General features: G+C 37.7%; 1 long non-coding RNA gene across 1 annotated transcript in view; it reads left to right on the forward strand.

The window, feature by feature from the left end:
* The first annotated feature begins 130 nt into the window (after positions 1-130).
* The window catches only part of LOC127524070 (uncharacterized), a 33,948-nt gene continuing 19,033 nt past the window's right edge, over positions 131-15,045 (forward strand). The window contains exon 1 of the long non-coding RNA XR_007932994.1: positions 131-1,264. This is a non-coding gene — a long non-coding RNA (uncharacterized LOC127524070). The remainder of the gene's footprint in view (positions 1,265-15,045) is intronic.

The raw sequence follows: 15,045 nt of genomic DNA on the forward strand, positions 1-15,045 counted from the left end.
AATAAATAAACATTTATTAATAAGTTTAATGAATAATAATTAAATAATAAACATTTATTAAATTGCTTAATAATAAATGTTCACCTATTTAGGTTAAATAAAACTGCTTAGCACGTTGGGAAACATTTAACCCAACTGCTGGGTTAAAACAACCCAATTGTTGGTTTGTCCATTTTCAACCCATCCTGGGTATATATATTATCAACATTTTTTTTCAATTGGATGACTTTTTTCTTTTAAAGCAGCACATAACCAACAAACTGGTTTTACGGTGGTCTTTCACTGGCGCATCAGGTCAAATTTACACTTAAAATGCAATGTGGTCACATACATTTTCAACCACCTCCGAATTTTGGTTAAAGTGGACGACTTCTTTATTTTATTTCAGTATTGACTATTGTCCCATTTCGAACAGATGTAAACGAGGCCTTAGTCAATCATGCCTTTTCCCTTACATGCAAGTCCATTACAGTGTTCACTCCAGCACCCAAAAAAATGACAATATTTTACTTATGGTGCCGGTGGGATGCATGGCCTAAGGTCTACAGCACATGGCGATGTTTGCTGTGATGGTTGCCGTGGTGATTGTGTTCTTTTCTTACCAAATGTCCACTGGGTACCAGGCTTTACATCATGTCTGCCCAGTGGAAATGGACCTTACTGCAGATTCAGACTTGATTATATCTCTGTCACATTCAAATGCATTCATTTGAATCTTCACCCCTTCTCTTTCTCAGTTTGACCACTGTTCTAAGCAAGTATGAATGCAATATGGGATGGTTGTATGATACATCATAGTCAAATGTCCTATTCTTTTTCACTCACACGCACAATCCTGTGAATTACACAGCATAACACTGATGAGAATGCATGGACATTGGTGTAATTTGCATTTAAACACATCCATTAAGAGATACACATGACTTAAGATGCTTGGGCTGCCTCATTCTGAATCAGACTAGTGCACACACACACACACACACACACACACACACAGTCTTTGCCCATGCATTATCCATATCCTGGCTCAGACACTCATCACACACACACACACACACACACACACACACACACACACACACACACACACACACACACACACACACTCCCAGATGCTGCCCTGCTGTGATGCCTGAAGCTAAGCAAGCCAGCAAGATTAATAACGACCCCTGCCTCCCGAAAGGCAGGGCAAAAAATACACTGTTTGCAGAGGGTCGAGAAGGAGAGGGAGAGAGAACGAGAGAGAGACTCTTTTTGTTGGCAGGTTAGTGCCATTCACTACCTCTAACACTCACAGACCCTCCCCCTGGGGCCACCGACATGGATTAATGTGTTTAGTACAATTATTTCATTTATTACTGTCTGGGGCTTTTTTTCAGATAAGAACATTTTTCAGGTTGCTAACCATTATTACCTCTAGGACTTGCCAAGCGCGGGGGCTCGCGGTCAGAAGCTCCGCTCTTTTGTTAATGCTTCTGCTAGCATCTGTTTCACAGCTTCGCTACGAGATTGAGAGGAAGAGAGCTCCATCTTTCTCCTCCCGTACATTTTTTTCCCCCTTTTGCATTTACGTTACGCCAAATCTGTACAATTTCTGTGTTTGTTAAATGTAGTACGTAATTCTTAGGACATTCCATTTTGTCTGACAAATCCTTTCTGCTATCCTCTATGCGTTTTATTCTTTTCTTTGCCTGTTTTAGTGGTGTAGATTATGATTATGTGGAGCAGCTGTATTACTGCAGGATCCTCAGCAGGTAGTCCTATAGTGCTCACCGAACGGCTGCCACTCTGAATGATGATACCTGCTTCAGAGGGTGGCACAGTGCTTAATCTATCACCCTATCTAGTCTGCGCTAGCCCGCAAATGTTCTCCTCCTCCCATGCCTGTTTGTGTGTGTTTTCCACCTCAAACCATTTCCACTGTTTGGCCCTTGCTCCACTTATTGTACAGTGCTAGTATAAGCTCCCTTGATGTTAATTTATATTTATCAAAGGGAAAAGTTCACTATTAAAATCTGACTGTGAAATGAACCATCCAGTCAGCTGCCCGACTGAGGGTGGTGATGACATCTGAGAAGGTCTCCGACCCTCTACCCTTCCCCCCCTTCATCAACATTTTTTTCTCTTTATTGGTGCCAAGGACCCTCAAATATTTTAATCATTTTAGGAGGGTGTATATGAAAATATATACAGGCATTATAGACCTTTTTATATTGTCTCTGAGATAAATGTTAAGTGACAATTATGAAATAGTTGGTTTTTTATGTTGTCACTGTTCTTAAGCCAAAGCAAACACTGTATTAACATTAACATTATCTGGAGGATATTTATCTTGTATTAAGCTGACACAATCATTTTTCAACACACTATAAGAGTGATGTTACATGTATTCATCTTTAAAAAGTATTTTTTCTGAGGGGGAGGGGTTTTTTTCTGTTCTTTCTAAAAACTAAGGCTGTCATCAGAATAAAATAATTGCGATAAAATAATAATAATAATATGAAAAAATAAAATTTGGCACGTGTTAAAAATATTGCGTTAAATATTTAATATGTATATGTATAATATGTTTGAAATTTGAAAATGAAATTTCTGTCATTAATTACTCACCCTCATGTTGTTCCACATCCGTAAGACCTTCATTCATCTTCAGAACACAAATGTAGATATTTTTGATGAAATTCGAGAGTTTTTATTTTTTATTCCCCATAGAAAGCAATGTAATTACCACATTCAAGGTCCAGAAAAGTAGTAAAAACATTGTTAAAATAGTCAATGTTACTGCAGTGGTTCAACCTTAATGTTATGAAGCGACGAGAATACTTTTTGTGCGCAAAAACAAAACAAAAATAACTTTATTTAATAATTTTGTCTCTTTCCTGCCATTCTGCTATGCTGTTTATGTTGTATAGACATTATTTTTGTTTTGGCGCACAAAAAGTATTCCAGTCGCTTCATAACATTAAGGTTGAACCACTGTAGTCCTGTGGACTATTTTAAAAATGTCTTTAGTACCTTTCTGGACCTTGAATGTGGTAATTATGTTGCTTTCAATGGGGGATTAAAAAAAAAAAAAAACTTTCGGATTTCATAAAAAATATCTTAATTTGTGTTACGAAGATGGGTTTGGAACGGAATAAGGGTAAGTAATTAATGACAGAAATTTCATTTTTGGGTGAACTAACCCTTTAACACACTTTTTATTTTTCTCAAATTTTCCATAACCCACCTTGTAGACCCCTGGTGAGCTCCAATTAGAAAACAACTGTTTTAAACCATAATTGCGATAATAAAATAATAATATAAAAGAATACAATTCGGCATGGGTTAGAAATATTGTGTTAAACATTTTATATGTTTCACACAATATTTTGATATATAAATATATACATTTATTTTCTTTTTTCAAATTTTCCATAACCCACCTTGCCCCAGGTGCACCACAGTTAGAAAACCACTGTTTTAAACCACAAATAACTCTCTTAAAGCACAGAACAGTGGGACGTTTCTACAGACACATCTGATGAGGTTTCTCACGATGCACTTTCTTAACGTGCTAAAGAGAGAAAAGAATGAGAGTTGTGTGAAAATAGGACATACTTTGAATGGTGATGGAAACAGGCAGCTGGTGATTGCGGGTGCGAAGCTCCACCCACTGGGTTGATGACATCACCAACACCATCGTTCATGATACTCGACCTACCATGGCGTATGTTACCATGGCACCTGCGTGGATGGCGCCCTTTCTTTGGATCCTGAGGGCATATCCAGTCTGGGGTCATCTCATCAATGTGTGTGGGGTCGTTTGAGGGGTAGAGGCGAGAGTTTGAGAAGATATGTGTGTGCGTATGTGTTAAGAGGGGGCTTGAGTGATGATGGGATGATACTTTGTCCTGTAGCCCTGTTCTCTGGACTGTGGCCGTCTTTCTTTGGCGTTGATTGAACAGGGGGTCACTGATAATGAAAGACACACACTGCCGCCATCTATCTCCCTGTGTTGTTTTGAAGAACCCCCAAACGATTTGTCATGATCACCCCTCCCCCATTCCCTCTCTTTCTATCTCTCCATCTCTTGTCCTCCCCATCCTTTTCATTAATCACCCTGAAAAAGCCCCATCATATAACATTAGCTGCTAAGGGGTCATTCAGGGCCTGTAGAAACAGTTCCACTACTGTGCCAGGGGTATCATGGCCATTGGCATACTGTAGCATAATCCTAACGCTATAATTAGAGTTCTTGTTTTCATGCTCCAACAATAAAAACTGTTTACCCAGATGGCAGGAAGTCATGGCTTTTGCTCTGAATGAGGAAAACGGATTGCAGAACACGAAAAACAGGTATTTCCCAACAATGGAAACAATGACATGACACTCTTTCACCATCCTCCCTGCATGATTAATATTCTTTTGCAACACACATTGCAAGAGCTGACTTGCTCAGAATGTAGCAGGACTTCAAATGCTGTACTGTTGATAATGCAATTCAAGGAATATTCCGGGTTCATTACAAGTTAAGCTCAATCAACTGCACTTGTGGCCATTACCACAAAAATTAATTTCCTTTTCTTTAAAAACAAAACAAAAAGAAGCTAAAATCTGGGTTACATTGCGGTATTACATAAACTTAAAATTGATTCAAATTTAATGTTGTTTTAAAAGTATATCCACAAAATCTAAACAATATGTGTGTTTACAAGTTTAGTATGAAAAAAATGGCTTACCTTTTTTTGTGTAAAGTATCCAATTCATCAGCACCGATAGCCTCGTGGGCAGCGCGCCGACATATGAGTCCCGGCTCGCGGACCTTTCCCGATCACGTCCCTCTCTCTCTCCCACCTTGCTTCCTGTCCACTCTATACTGTCCTATCACAATAAAGACAAAAATCGCCAAAAAAAGTTATATCCAATTGTAGCTTAATTGCTACAGCCATGTAATACCATAAACCCCAAAACGACTGTAAAAATTATTAACATCTCAAATAATAAAAAACTATTTTATGATTTAATGTATGATTTTTATGATTTATGTATTTTAAATTCTCTCATTTATTGGCCCAATTTACTTCCATTGTAAGTGCCTACTGAGCCTCAATTTGTGCTTTTTATTTTTTTTATTTTTATTTTTTTAAAGAAGACTTGAAGACAATGAACTTTATGCCACATATACCATATTGAACATAACTGAATCTGAAATATTCTTAAATATAAGCTGAAATAACCTTGATTTTTGCTGTTTTTAAAGAAAATTGTGTAAAAGTCGTAACCATTTTTTTTGTGATAATCAACATTATGCCACAAATGCTGTCAATTGAGTTTAACTTGTACTTGACCCCGAATATTTCTTTAAGTATATGTGTTGCAAAATAACATCTGTGCACTCTGATTTTTATTTTCCGTAATGTTTAAATGTTCACCAATCCATATAACAGGATTTGGAATCCAATTGGTACAGCTTAAGTACAGTTTCACAACAAGAAATAGGCGTAGATTACATGGCAATGCAACAAAAAAAAAGAAGCACATTCCTATTGTCACTAACCCGTTTGCGTACTCCCACATGTACATCTGGTTCGCTGTGCAACAGCAGCTTGAGATAATGACAAAGAAAACAAGCATGCCTTCAGCAGGACAACACATTTGCCTGGACCTACTAGGGTTTTTCGGCTTTCCCCCTCCTCCGTTTTCGTTCTTTCCGACTTGCTTCCTTTTTCTTTTCCTTTTTCTCCAGGCCCAACGTCTGTCACTGTGAGGTAGAAAGACTGCACTCATGTCTTCTTGGGGGTCTAAATGCCACCTGGCACCATCCAAGGATAGGCCAATCTATTCTCATTTTCCCAGCATATGCAGGGGGGCCGGTGGGTACAGCAGGAGGGACGCTGCCTAAGAATTCAACAGATAATGATGAGAAAAAAGGGTGATAAAAGAAGAAATAATGCACAGAAATGAACAGTCAGTTTTTCATATGCATGCACAAGTTTTTCACATCACTGAAAAGGTTTTATTTGGTTACATTGAGGAAGCTTGTGTTAGTCTCAACAAATAGAATAAAATAAAAAGGTAACTGTTAAAGTAAAAAAAATATATATTTCTTATAATTGTGACTTTATATTTCATAATTGTAACTTTATTTCTAATTTTACTTTCGCTTATTTCACATTTATCTCTTTTTATTTTTTACTCTGAAAATGGGCTTTCATAGTATAGTATAGAGTTTTTCTAATTTATCTATCTATCTATACATATTTATAATTTCTCATAATACTCAATTAATTACTCATAATTATCTCACAGTTGTAACTACATGTTTTACAAAAAACATCTGCTTATTTGATGTAAATCTCAGGTGCTCTGTGTGGAAATCAAACACTTTTTTAAAGAACTATGCTATTGATTAAGAATTTAAAACCACCATTTAGCAAAATGTCAGGAATGAGAGAGAACTGTATGCATTTCCACTTTTTCCATCTGTCGTCCTGAGCAAGATACACTAATGCGGAGAAGCTTGACTGAATTCCAGCACTTGCCACAGCTGACATACTCGTGCCATTCAAGACCACAAGCATATGGGTGATGATAGCCTATGAACACGCTTAAAATGTTCTCCATGCTTTTGGCCCTCACACAAAAAAACTGGGAGGTGAGATGCACTCCACTTCCATTGAAAGCAAAACTACAGTGCTGAAAAGCAGCATCTACAGCGAGTCTACTGACAGCGAATGGCCGGCAGCTACAGTCCCTCAATAGGCAACACCACCATGCAAAAACAAACGCTCTTACACAAACTCAGCATTCATGCACCTTTCAAGAGGCACCCTGCTCCTTGCACAAATATTTGTCTTTCTTTCTTCCTATACATGTATTCATTTTGCTGATCAATGCCTATATACATTCATCATTGTAGAACACCACCCTACCAACACACACACATACATTTCTAGCTATAAAAGATTTATCACATGGTGTAATGGGGTACCTGGCGAACAGCGTGAGCTGGTAATTAAATACAGGTCTGTAAATGTCACCGTTTTTAATACCATGGCAGCAGTGATGCTATTTTTATTTTTGTTTGGTCTTAATTGTCACCCTCGGTCCGCTCGTTACGGCCGTGTCTGCGTTAGACCGCCTCGTCCTCACTGGCTTTGTATGACAGAGTGTTTTACATTAAAGAATCTCGTTCAAAGGCCTTTGTCACTCTGACACACGAGAGGGCTGGGAAGTGAGACAGAAAAAAAGAGCAGAAATTAGAGTCAGAAGACTGATTGAATTAGAGTGTTGGATGGCTATTAAAAGCAGGACATTTTGACAGGGCTGGAGGACACTAGACTACCTGGTGGGGAAGGCGAACAGGTTGCGGCCGCTTGTAGTTGTGTATGGCACACTGAGGTTTGTTTGTTTTTTGCTGTGGACCTGGGAGAGAGCTGGCCATGTGCCCAGGATCAAATAGAGATGGAAACCTGCAGCATGTGCCGTGTGCTTGAGGGTCAGAGTGTGTAAAACACACACACACACACACACACACACACACACACACAAAATAAATAATGCTGAAAAAAAATATTTACTTATATTTAAGGGTGTTTTGGTTTACTTACCATTCTGAACATACAACTTTCAGAAAGTACTGCATCTCCATGCATTCAATTACATTGATTTTTTTAAAGTCAAATAAATAAGCATAACAGGTGAGTTGAATAAATGTTCAAACAGGCCTATAAAAAAGGTTGAAAAAAAGATATAAAGCACATAAACTTTTAAAACCAAGTTTAAAACCATGCATGGGAACAACTGCATATAACTTAAATAAATAATTAAACTGGTTAGAAATCTTATTAGAGTTACTTAATCTAAATAGGTAATTGGTATAATGATGGCAGAATTTAAGTCATGGCAACCTTCAGTTCAGTCAAGACATTTAACTGAATACTTTTAATAATATTTAATTCAACAAAAATAAGCCACAAGGCCATGAAAATGGTTGCCTTCATTTTTTTTTAAAAAGTTCTGTGAACACTTTTTACATTTTGCCTTTCCTTTATAGCTATGAAGAAGGTGGATATACAGTATGTATCTGAAAGTATTTGATTTCACAAATTTGAGATAACACAAACTACTTTGAAAACAAATATTTAGAATATATAATTAATCAGATCATATAATTTACTTTTTAACCAAAAGATTGATTCTTTGGCTCAAAAACAACAAGGGTGTTTTAAATAAATAATGTCAAATCTTAATCATAAACTTGAACAGATACATTCACATTAAAGGGTTAGTTCACCCATGTGAGTTCAGTGGTTCTACCTTAATATTATAAAGCGACGAGAATACTTTCTGTGCACCAAAAAAACAAAATAATGACTTTTCAACAATATCTAGTGATGGGCGATTTCAAAACACTGCTTCGAAGCTTTACGAATCTTTTGTTTCGAATCAGTTGTTCAGAGCGCCAAAGTCACGTGATTTCAGCAGTTTGACACGCAATCCGAATCACTGATTCAAAACAAAAGATTCGAAGTAGCGGTTTGAAATTGGCCATCACTAGATATTATTGAAAAATCGTTATTTTGTTTTTTTGGCTCACAAAAAGTCACTTTATAATATTAAGGTTGAACCACTGTAGTCACATGAACTGTTTTAAATATGTTTTTAGTACCTTTCTGGGCACTGAAAGTGTAAATTAACTTGCTGGCAATAGAGGCCTCACTGAGCCTTCGGATTTCATCAAAAATATCTTAATTTGTGTTCTGAAGATGAACGAAGGTCTTACGGGTGTGGAACGACATGAGGGTGAGTAATTAATGACAGAATTTTTGGGTGAACTAACCCTTTAAAAGCTAAGAAAAAAAACCTTGAAGCAGCATACGTAGAGATATATTAGAAACATAATTATAATATTTACTAAAATTATTTTAAAAAATGAAATATATAAATATATATAAAGATATAAATAAAACCTCAAATAAAAATTAACAGCATTTATCACTCTGAAAATGCAGCGCAGAGACTTCTTCACAAAGATTCAAATCATCAGTGATTTATATTAGAACTGCTGTAAGTACAGAATCAGAGTAATGAACTACTGAAACATATTTGTGTCTAAAATCATCCCACCAGCCGTTTATATTATTGTCTTGTGTGTCTTTGTCTATTGTCCAATGACAATACAAAGCATCGCAAGAGCATCGCCATGTTCCGCCATCTCAAAGCGGTGAAAAGACAAGATTGCTTTTGTCCGCTGCAACGCTTCCCTCCTGACTCAAGCCTGAGCCCCCACCCTCTGCCAATTAACTGTGTGACCATAATGGATGTTGTTTGGCATGTTTTGCTGTGGGCAGATTGAATTAGCAGCCGGGTGGGGTTCGACTCTGAGCGATTTGAATGATTATCTTAACGTCTCTTACAGCGGTAATGAAACACAGTTATGCGTTCCCTCAGTTCTGTTAAAACACACACACACACACACCTGAGAGAGAGGTGAGGGAGGAAAAGCGAAAAGAGGAGGGTGCCAGAAGGGGGAATCAGACGATACACCGAACAGATGGATCTTGCGTTCAAGCACTTGAGTTCCTGATGAAGTGATTCTATTATGAGACACCCCCTTTTTTCAAGCTTTCAGAAATCTTGAATTGAATAAATGTATCGTTTGGGTGGCTTTACCTCTCTCTCCCTTTGTGTCTATCCAGCCTTTCCTCTTCTCCATCCGCTCTGTCCCTCGTCCAGACCTTGAATGTTTCCTTTCCTCTCTCTCTCTGGAAAAGTGGGAAAGTGAAGGCTCAGAATTGACGGTAACAGAGCACCAGACACAGCCCAACAGCTTTTAACTTAATTCTGTTTGCATATGAGATCAATTAGCTTTTCAACAGAGTTGTTTCACTGATTATTCACCCCTGTTTTCAATTACGCCACACTGCTGCGGGATTTGCAGAAAACGGGGTAAATCCGGCCATGCTAAGTATGACTTTTCCTCTCACTTTGATTGGAGGCAGTGTCATGGTTTCTTTGCATTGACAAGTGTCTGCTCCTGACACTACTTCCTTCTCTTTATCATCTATGCCGCTGCTGAAGGAGAATAGTTGCCTTGAGCAAGAGCCCAGCGTTGTGTGCTAATTTCAATTCCCTTTACTTGGGATAGTACACAGTTGTCCCCTGGGGACAACCTTGACACTTGTTATTTGATTCCATCAGGTTGCCAATATTAAATAAACATTATTTGTTGTTGTTTTATTAGTTTGAATATCAATTTATCAGTTGTCGGTGGCTAAAGTTTTTTTAATTTGTGAGATCTTCTGAGATGCTCATAAATCATCACCTCTAATGGATCTATAAAGAAATCAATCAGCCAAGTTGGCACATTTCCATATGAAATTCAGAGTTTCATCAATTTTTCGTAATACAGTAAGTGCCTCGGTTCAGAGTAGTCTCACAGCTCATTCCCTGGGTTATAAAACACACCATGTTGCAGATTTAGAAACCCCAAACATACTGCAAATCAATCGTTACGAGCACAGCGCGCCCCACATAAACGGAGCACATAGAGACCTTTCACAGCCTCCTGTGCATATCATCTCTCACATTACGCTGCAGGCCAAAGCGGCATTGTGAAAGAATTCACATAGTCGTTTGCAATAGCCATTTTCTTCTGATATCTAACTTGCACATAGATAAGCTAAGTTAGTGCATTTTACATGCCTATTTGCATAGGTTCAGGGTTCAGGCTGCTTATTTTACGAAAATGTATGACTTCCATGGAAATTTGTGTGAGGTGGGTGTATGTACATATTCAACAAACCATGGCAAAAGTCAATAACTGAAAGTTTTGCTTCTCGTCAGCTTGATTTTGGCTGAAACTCAATGGGGCGGTGTGGGGGGGCTAGCATATGAGTTTCTGAATGCGTTTTGCTGCCAGCCTCCTTCGGCATGCCCGCTGTTCCCAACTGATTATCGGATGGGGGGTGTGCGCGGGGTTAGCGTTTCTTCAGAACTTCAGAACCGTTTACAACCCTCTGGCTCCACTGTCATCAGGCATTTTTCAAAAACAGCTGTAAATCAAAGCCGTGTTTATCCAAGAATCCAGATCATCAATTAAAAGAACCAAAATTATGCAAGTAGACTGCGCTGTTCCTAAGGTATCCTCGCTGTGTCCTTCATTTGGCCAGAGACATATGTTCCCATTGGAGATTCACACTAAAGACCCTCAACACCACACTGTAAACCCTAACGCTCAAAATAATTAATTGGTTTGAGTAGGGCAAACTCAAATTAAACAAATTAGTTCAATCAAATTAACTTTTATGAGTATTTTGAGCTTTCTTTTTCTTTTGCGTTCACAAAACTGACACATTTTAAGTAATATGAATTGTTTCATTATTTTGAGTTTTATGAACTTCTTTTAATTTAGACAAACTTAAATTTACCTGAAACTGGGCTGGGATTTCTATTTCCCAGCATGCTTTGCCATGACACTCGAAAGGGAGAATAAATGCTAAAATGAAGTGTTATATACTGTTTTTTGTGCAAGATTAATGTTAAGTGGGGGATTTAGTAGTGTTTAATGCTTTGCTATCCCAATTTAGAAGAATTTCTGTTATGTGGGGTTTTTTTTACCATCATGGTGACGAGTAGAGCATGAAGTATTTCATAAATGTTCTATATTGCAGTACTCTTTCAGAAATTGCTATGCTAATGTTATCAAAGCATTGTGTTATCAATTAGCAAATTATCAATTTGCTGAATTAGCTAGTTATAGCTAGCTAAATTTCCACTACTAAAAATATAAGTTAAGATTACGTGATAATTTTAAGTTAAATGTATGAGTTAACTTACTCAATTTCAAGTTAAGAGCAATTAAAATGTACGAGTACAAAATTAAAATCTGCCAGTTCTGCTTACTTAAACTTTGAATTTCTTAACTTAAACAATTGATGTAACTGATTACCGCAAATTGATTACCTCAAAGTTTTGCCAACTTATTCAGGTTTACAGTGCACTATGTGTGGGTTTATCCCTAGGGGTTTGTCCTTAGATAATGTTCCATCAAATAGGTGTGTGTGTAGTCAGCGCATGTGTGTGCATACCTGTTGATGTCTGCTACTGCAAGACCGACCACCTAGAGGTGCTATCAAGATCTAATTCTCCATTGAAGTCACCTGCCCAATGCTGGATCTTTGTGTAAAGCTAAGAAAAGAAAAGAAAATACCCACCATCCCTCATTGCGATAACGTTACTTTTGAAAGAAAGACCTGGAGAAATAGACTATCAGGTCACCCAGCCCACATCACACGTTTGTTCTAAACAGGTGTAATGATCCAGTACTTTCCACACTGCTGGAGAGCAGAACAGGATCAGAACTGCACAACTGCACAGCAGTAACCGGCTGGGACACGGAGGCTCAGAATGACAGTAACAAGTGGTGGCGTGGACAGTTGGTGTTATAATTACATCACGAACGGGTCGTTAGCGGAAGGTCAGCACGTTCTGACACCACACCTGGCGACGGACCCGCCGAAAATGACTCGGGTTGATTAGCGCATACCGAACACACCTTGTTCAAATCCATTACGACTCTCAGCATGCTTAAATTGAAAAAGGGGATCTAGAAAATCATTAAGAGCAAAATTAAAATAGTGAAGAAAATAATGGATCAGGCAATACAACAAAGGCTTCTAAAGGTATGCTTATTATGTGCGAAAAGCAGTCCCTTCCGTCGTTTCTACGTTAACAGATGCCCATTTTAGAGGATGCCACATGCCATTAAAGCCACAGCAGTCCTGACTGCACCCATAAAGGTTTATTGCCATCAGTAAATGAAGAAATAGAGGCAAAGCTCACATGCAAAGACATTCACCAGGAAGCCCACATCTGGATCTTAAATTGTTCCTCATTTGAATCGAATTTGCCATTCGATTCATTCCAAGAGATAACGGTCATTGATTTAGACTTACAGCGTAACGGGTTTTTCACTCAGACTCTTGGCTTGTAGCAAACAGAACATATATTGACAGCCTGAAACAAGGAAAAGCATAAAAGAATTAACTAGTTCACAGTCTTTACTTGTGTGAAAAGAATATTCTCAAAAATGCTGGAAAATGTCTTTAAAAAACTGACAGTAATAAAATGACAAAAAAACAAAACAAAAACAAAACAAAACAAAAAACATAAAAATGTCTCCATAGACATGAAACATCCTTCAAAAACATTATAAAAATACACTTTAAAAATGCTGGGTTGTTTTTAACCCAAGTTTGGTTGAAAATGGACAAAGCAGCAATTGGGTTAAATGTTTGCCCAATGTGCTAGGCAGTTTTATTTAGCCCAACTATTGTTTAAAATTACTACAGTATATGTCTGGCTTAAAATGAACCCAAAATAGGTTGGAAATTAAAAATCAGACACATAATTACTAGAGGCAACAATAATAATCAAAATGTGAACGTTTATTAATAAGCAATTTAATAAATGTTTATTGTTTAATTATTATTCATTAAACATATTTATAAATGTTCATTTATTAAACATATTAATACATGTAATTTCCAACATATTTTGGGTTCATTTTAAGCAAGCAATACAGTAATTTTTAAACAATAGTTGACTTAAATAAAACTACCCAGCAGGTTGGGCAAACATTTATTCAAACTGTGAAGAGGAAGCTCATAAATCTAGATTCGGGAACATATTAAATAGATCAAATCTTGACAATTTTTCATCTGTATTGCATCAGGGAAATATGGGTTACATATGGGGTGGATTTGTCCTTTTATTTATGGAGAATGGGGGTTAAAATGTATTTACATCAACAAAGCCCTTTAACCTGAACAGCTTTGGAGGGAAGCGTTCCCATGGAGACACAGTAAAGCCACATGAGATTCCTCAACTGTGATAGTGCTATTAAAACAGTAACGTTCCCAAATGGTTACATTTCCATTTCGCAAAGGTTATGATTGTTTAGGTTGAACCTCCTTTGATAGAGTGCAGTATGATCTGCTGTAATCTGTCTTCCAGAAAATGTTGTTATCACTCCGTTATAAAACTGCACAAGATTCACTGATCCTTATGTAATGTGAAAACATTTAGTGGAAATATATGCTAGTACTTGTCTAAGCGAACAGACTTATAATTTTTTGACTGGTGGATGATAAAATAAGTAGGGGGGAAAAAATCCCATAAACTTACATTTAAGGAGCGACCAGAATATCAGACTTAGATTATGTGGGTTCTTTTGACATGGGGCAGTAAGAAACCGCCCAGAATACACTAGCAACTGCATAGCAACACAGTAAAAACCACTCCGAATAACTTGGCAACCTAGAAATGCCCTAACAACACTATAGCAACTTTTGCATGAGCAAGCATTACTCACAATCCCTATCAAAACACTTCATATCTTTATATAACAGCACTAAGCAAAAGACACATAAGTTATGCTCAATTTCTACAAGACAGTCCTTCTGTGCATTTTTGCCACTGATCTCCTAAAGCAGACATACCGAAGGCCTCTATAAACTCCAACAGAAGTTAGACAGTGGGCCGTACCGTGTTGGTTATACAGGGGATAATGACAGCACAGCGGCAAACTGGTTTAGTGTGTCTGTCAGTCAGACAGTGCTGCCTCAGGCCCCCTGACACACCTGTTTTATGGTTAAACGTAAAGCCTGTTTTCACAGTGTGTGTGTGTGTGCTCGTTTGCAGGGGATTTGCTTAAGGGGGTTGGTGGGTCGGTTGAGCGGGAACTGCTGAAGTGGCAGGTGGAAGCTTTCAGTGACAAAACAAACTCACTCAACATTTCTCTTCTCAGCAGTCCACTCAATCTTTTTGGACTCTTTCTCCACCTTTCACTATCTGTCTTTATTTCTTTAAGCCCCCACTCCTTTCTTTACTTTTCTTTATCTTTGTCTAAGTGAGTAAATAACCAAAAGCAACACTATCAACTTATCTGGGTGTTTCTTCGACTTTGGGCACTTTTATGTCCCAGGAGTTGTCTTCAAACAAACTGATTTTTTGTTATACGAAGGTCCTATAAAATGTATTACATTTTTGCTATTATAA

The sequence above is a fragment of the Ctenopharyngodon idella genome, chromosome 12, assembly GCF_019924925.1.
Source record: "Ctenopharyngodon idella isolate HZGC_01 chromosome 12, HZGC01, whole genome shotgun sequence".
NCBI classification, from domain to species: Eukaryota; Metazoa; Chordata; class Actinopteri; order Cypriniformes; family Xenocyprididae; genus Ctenopharyngodon; species Ctenopharyngodon idella.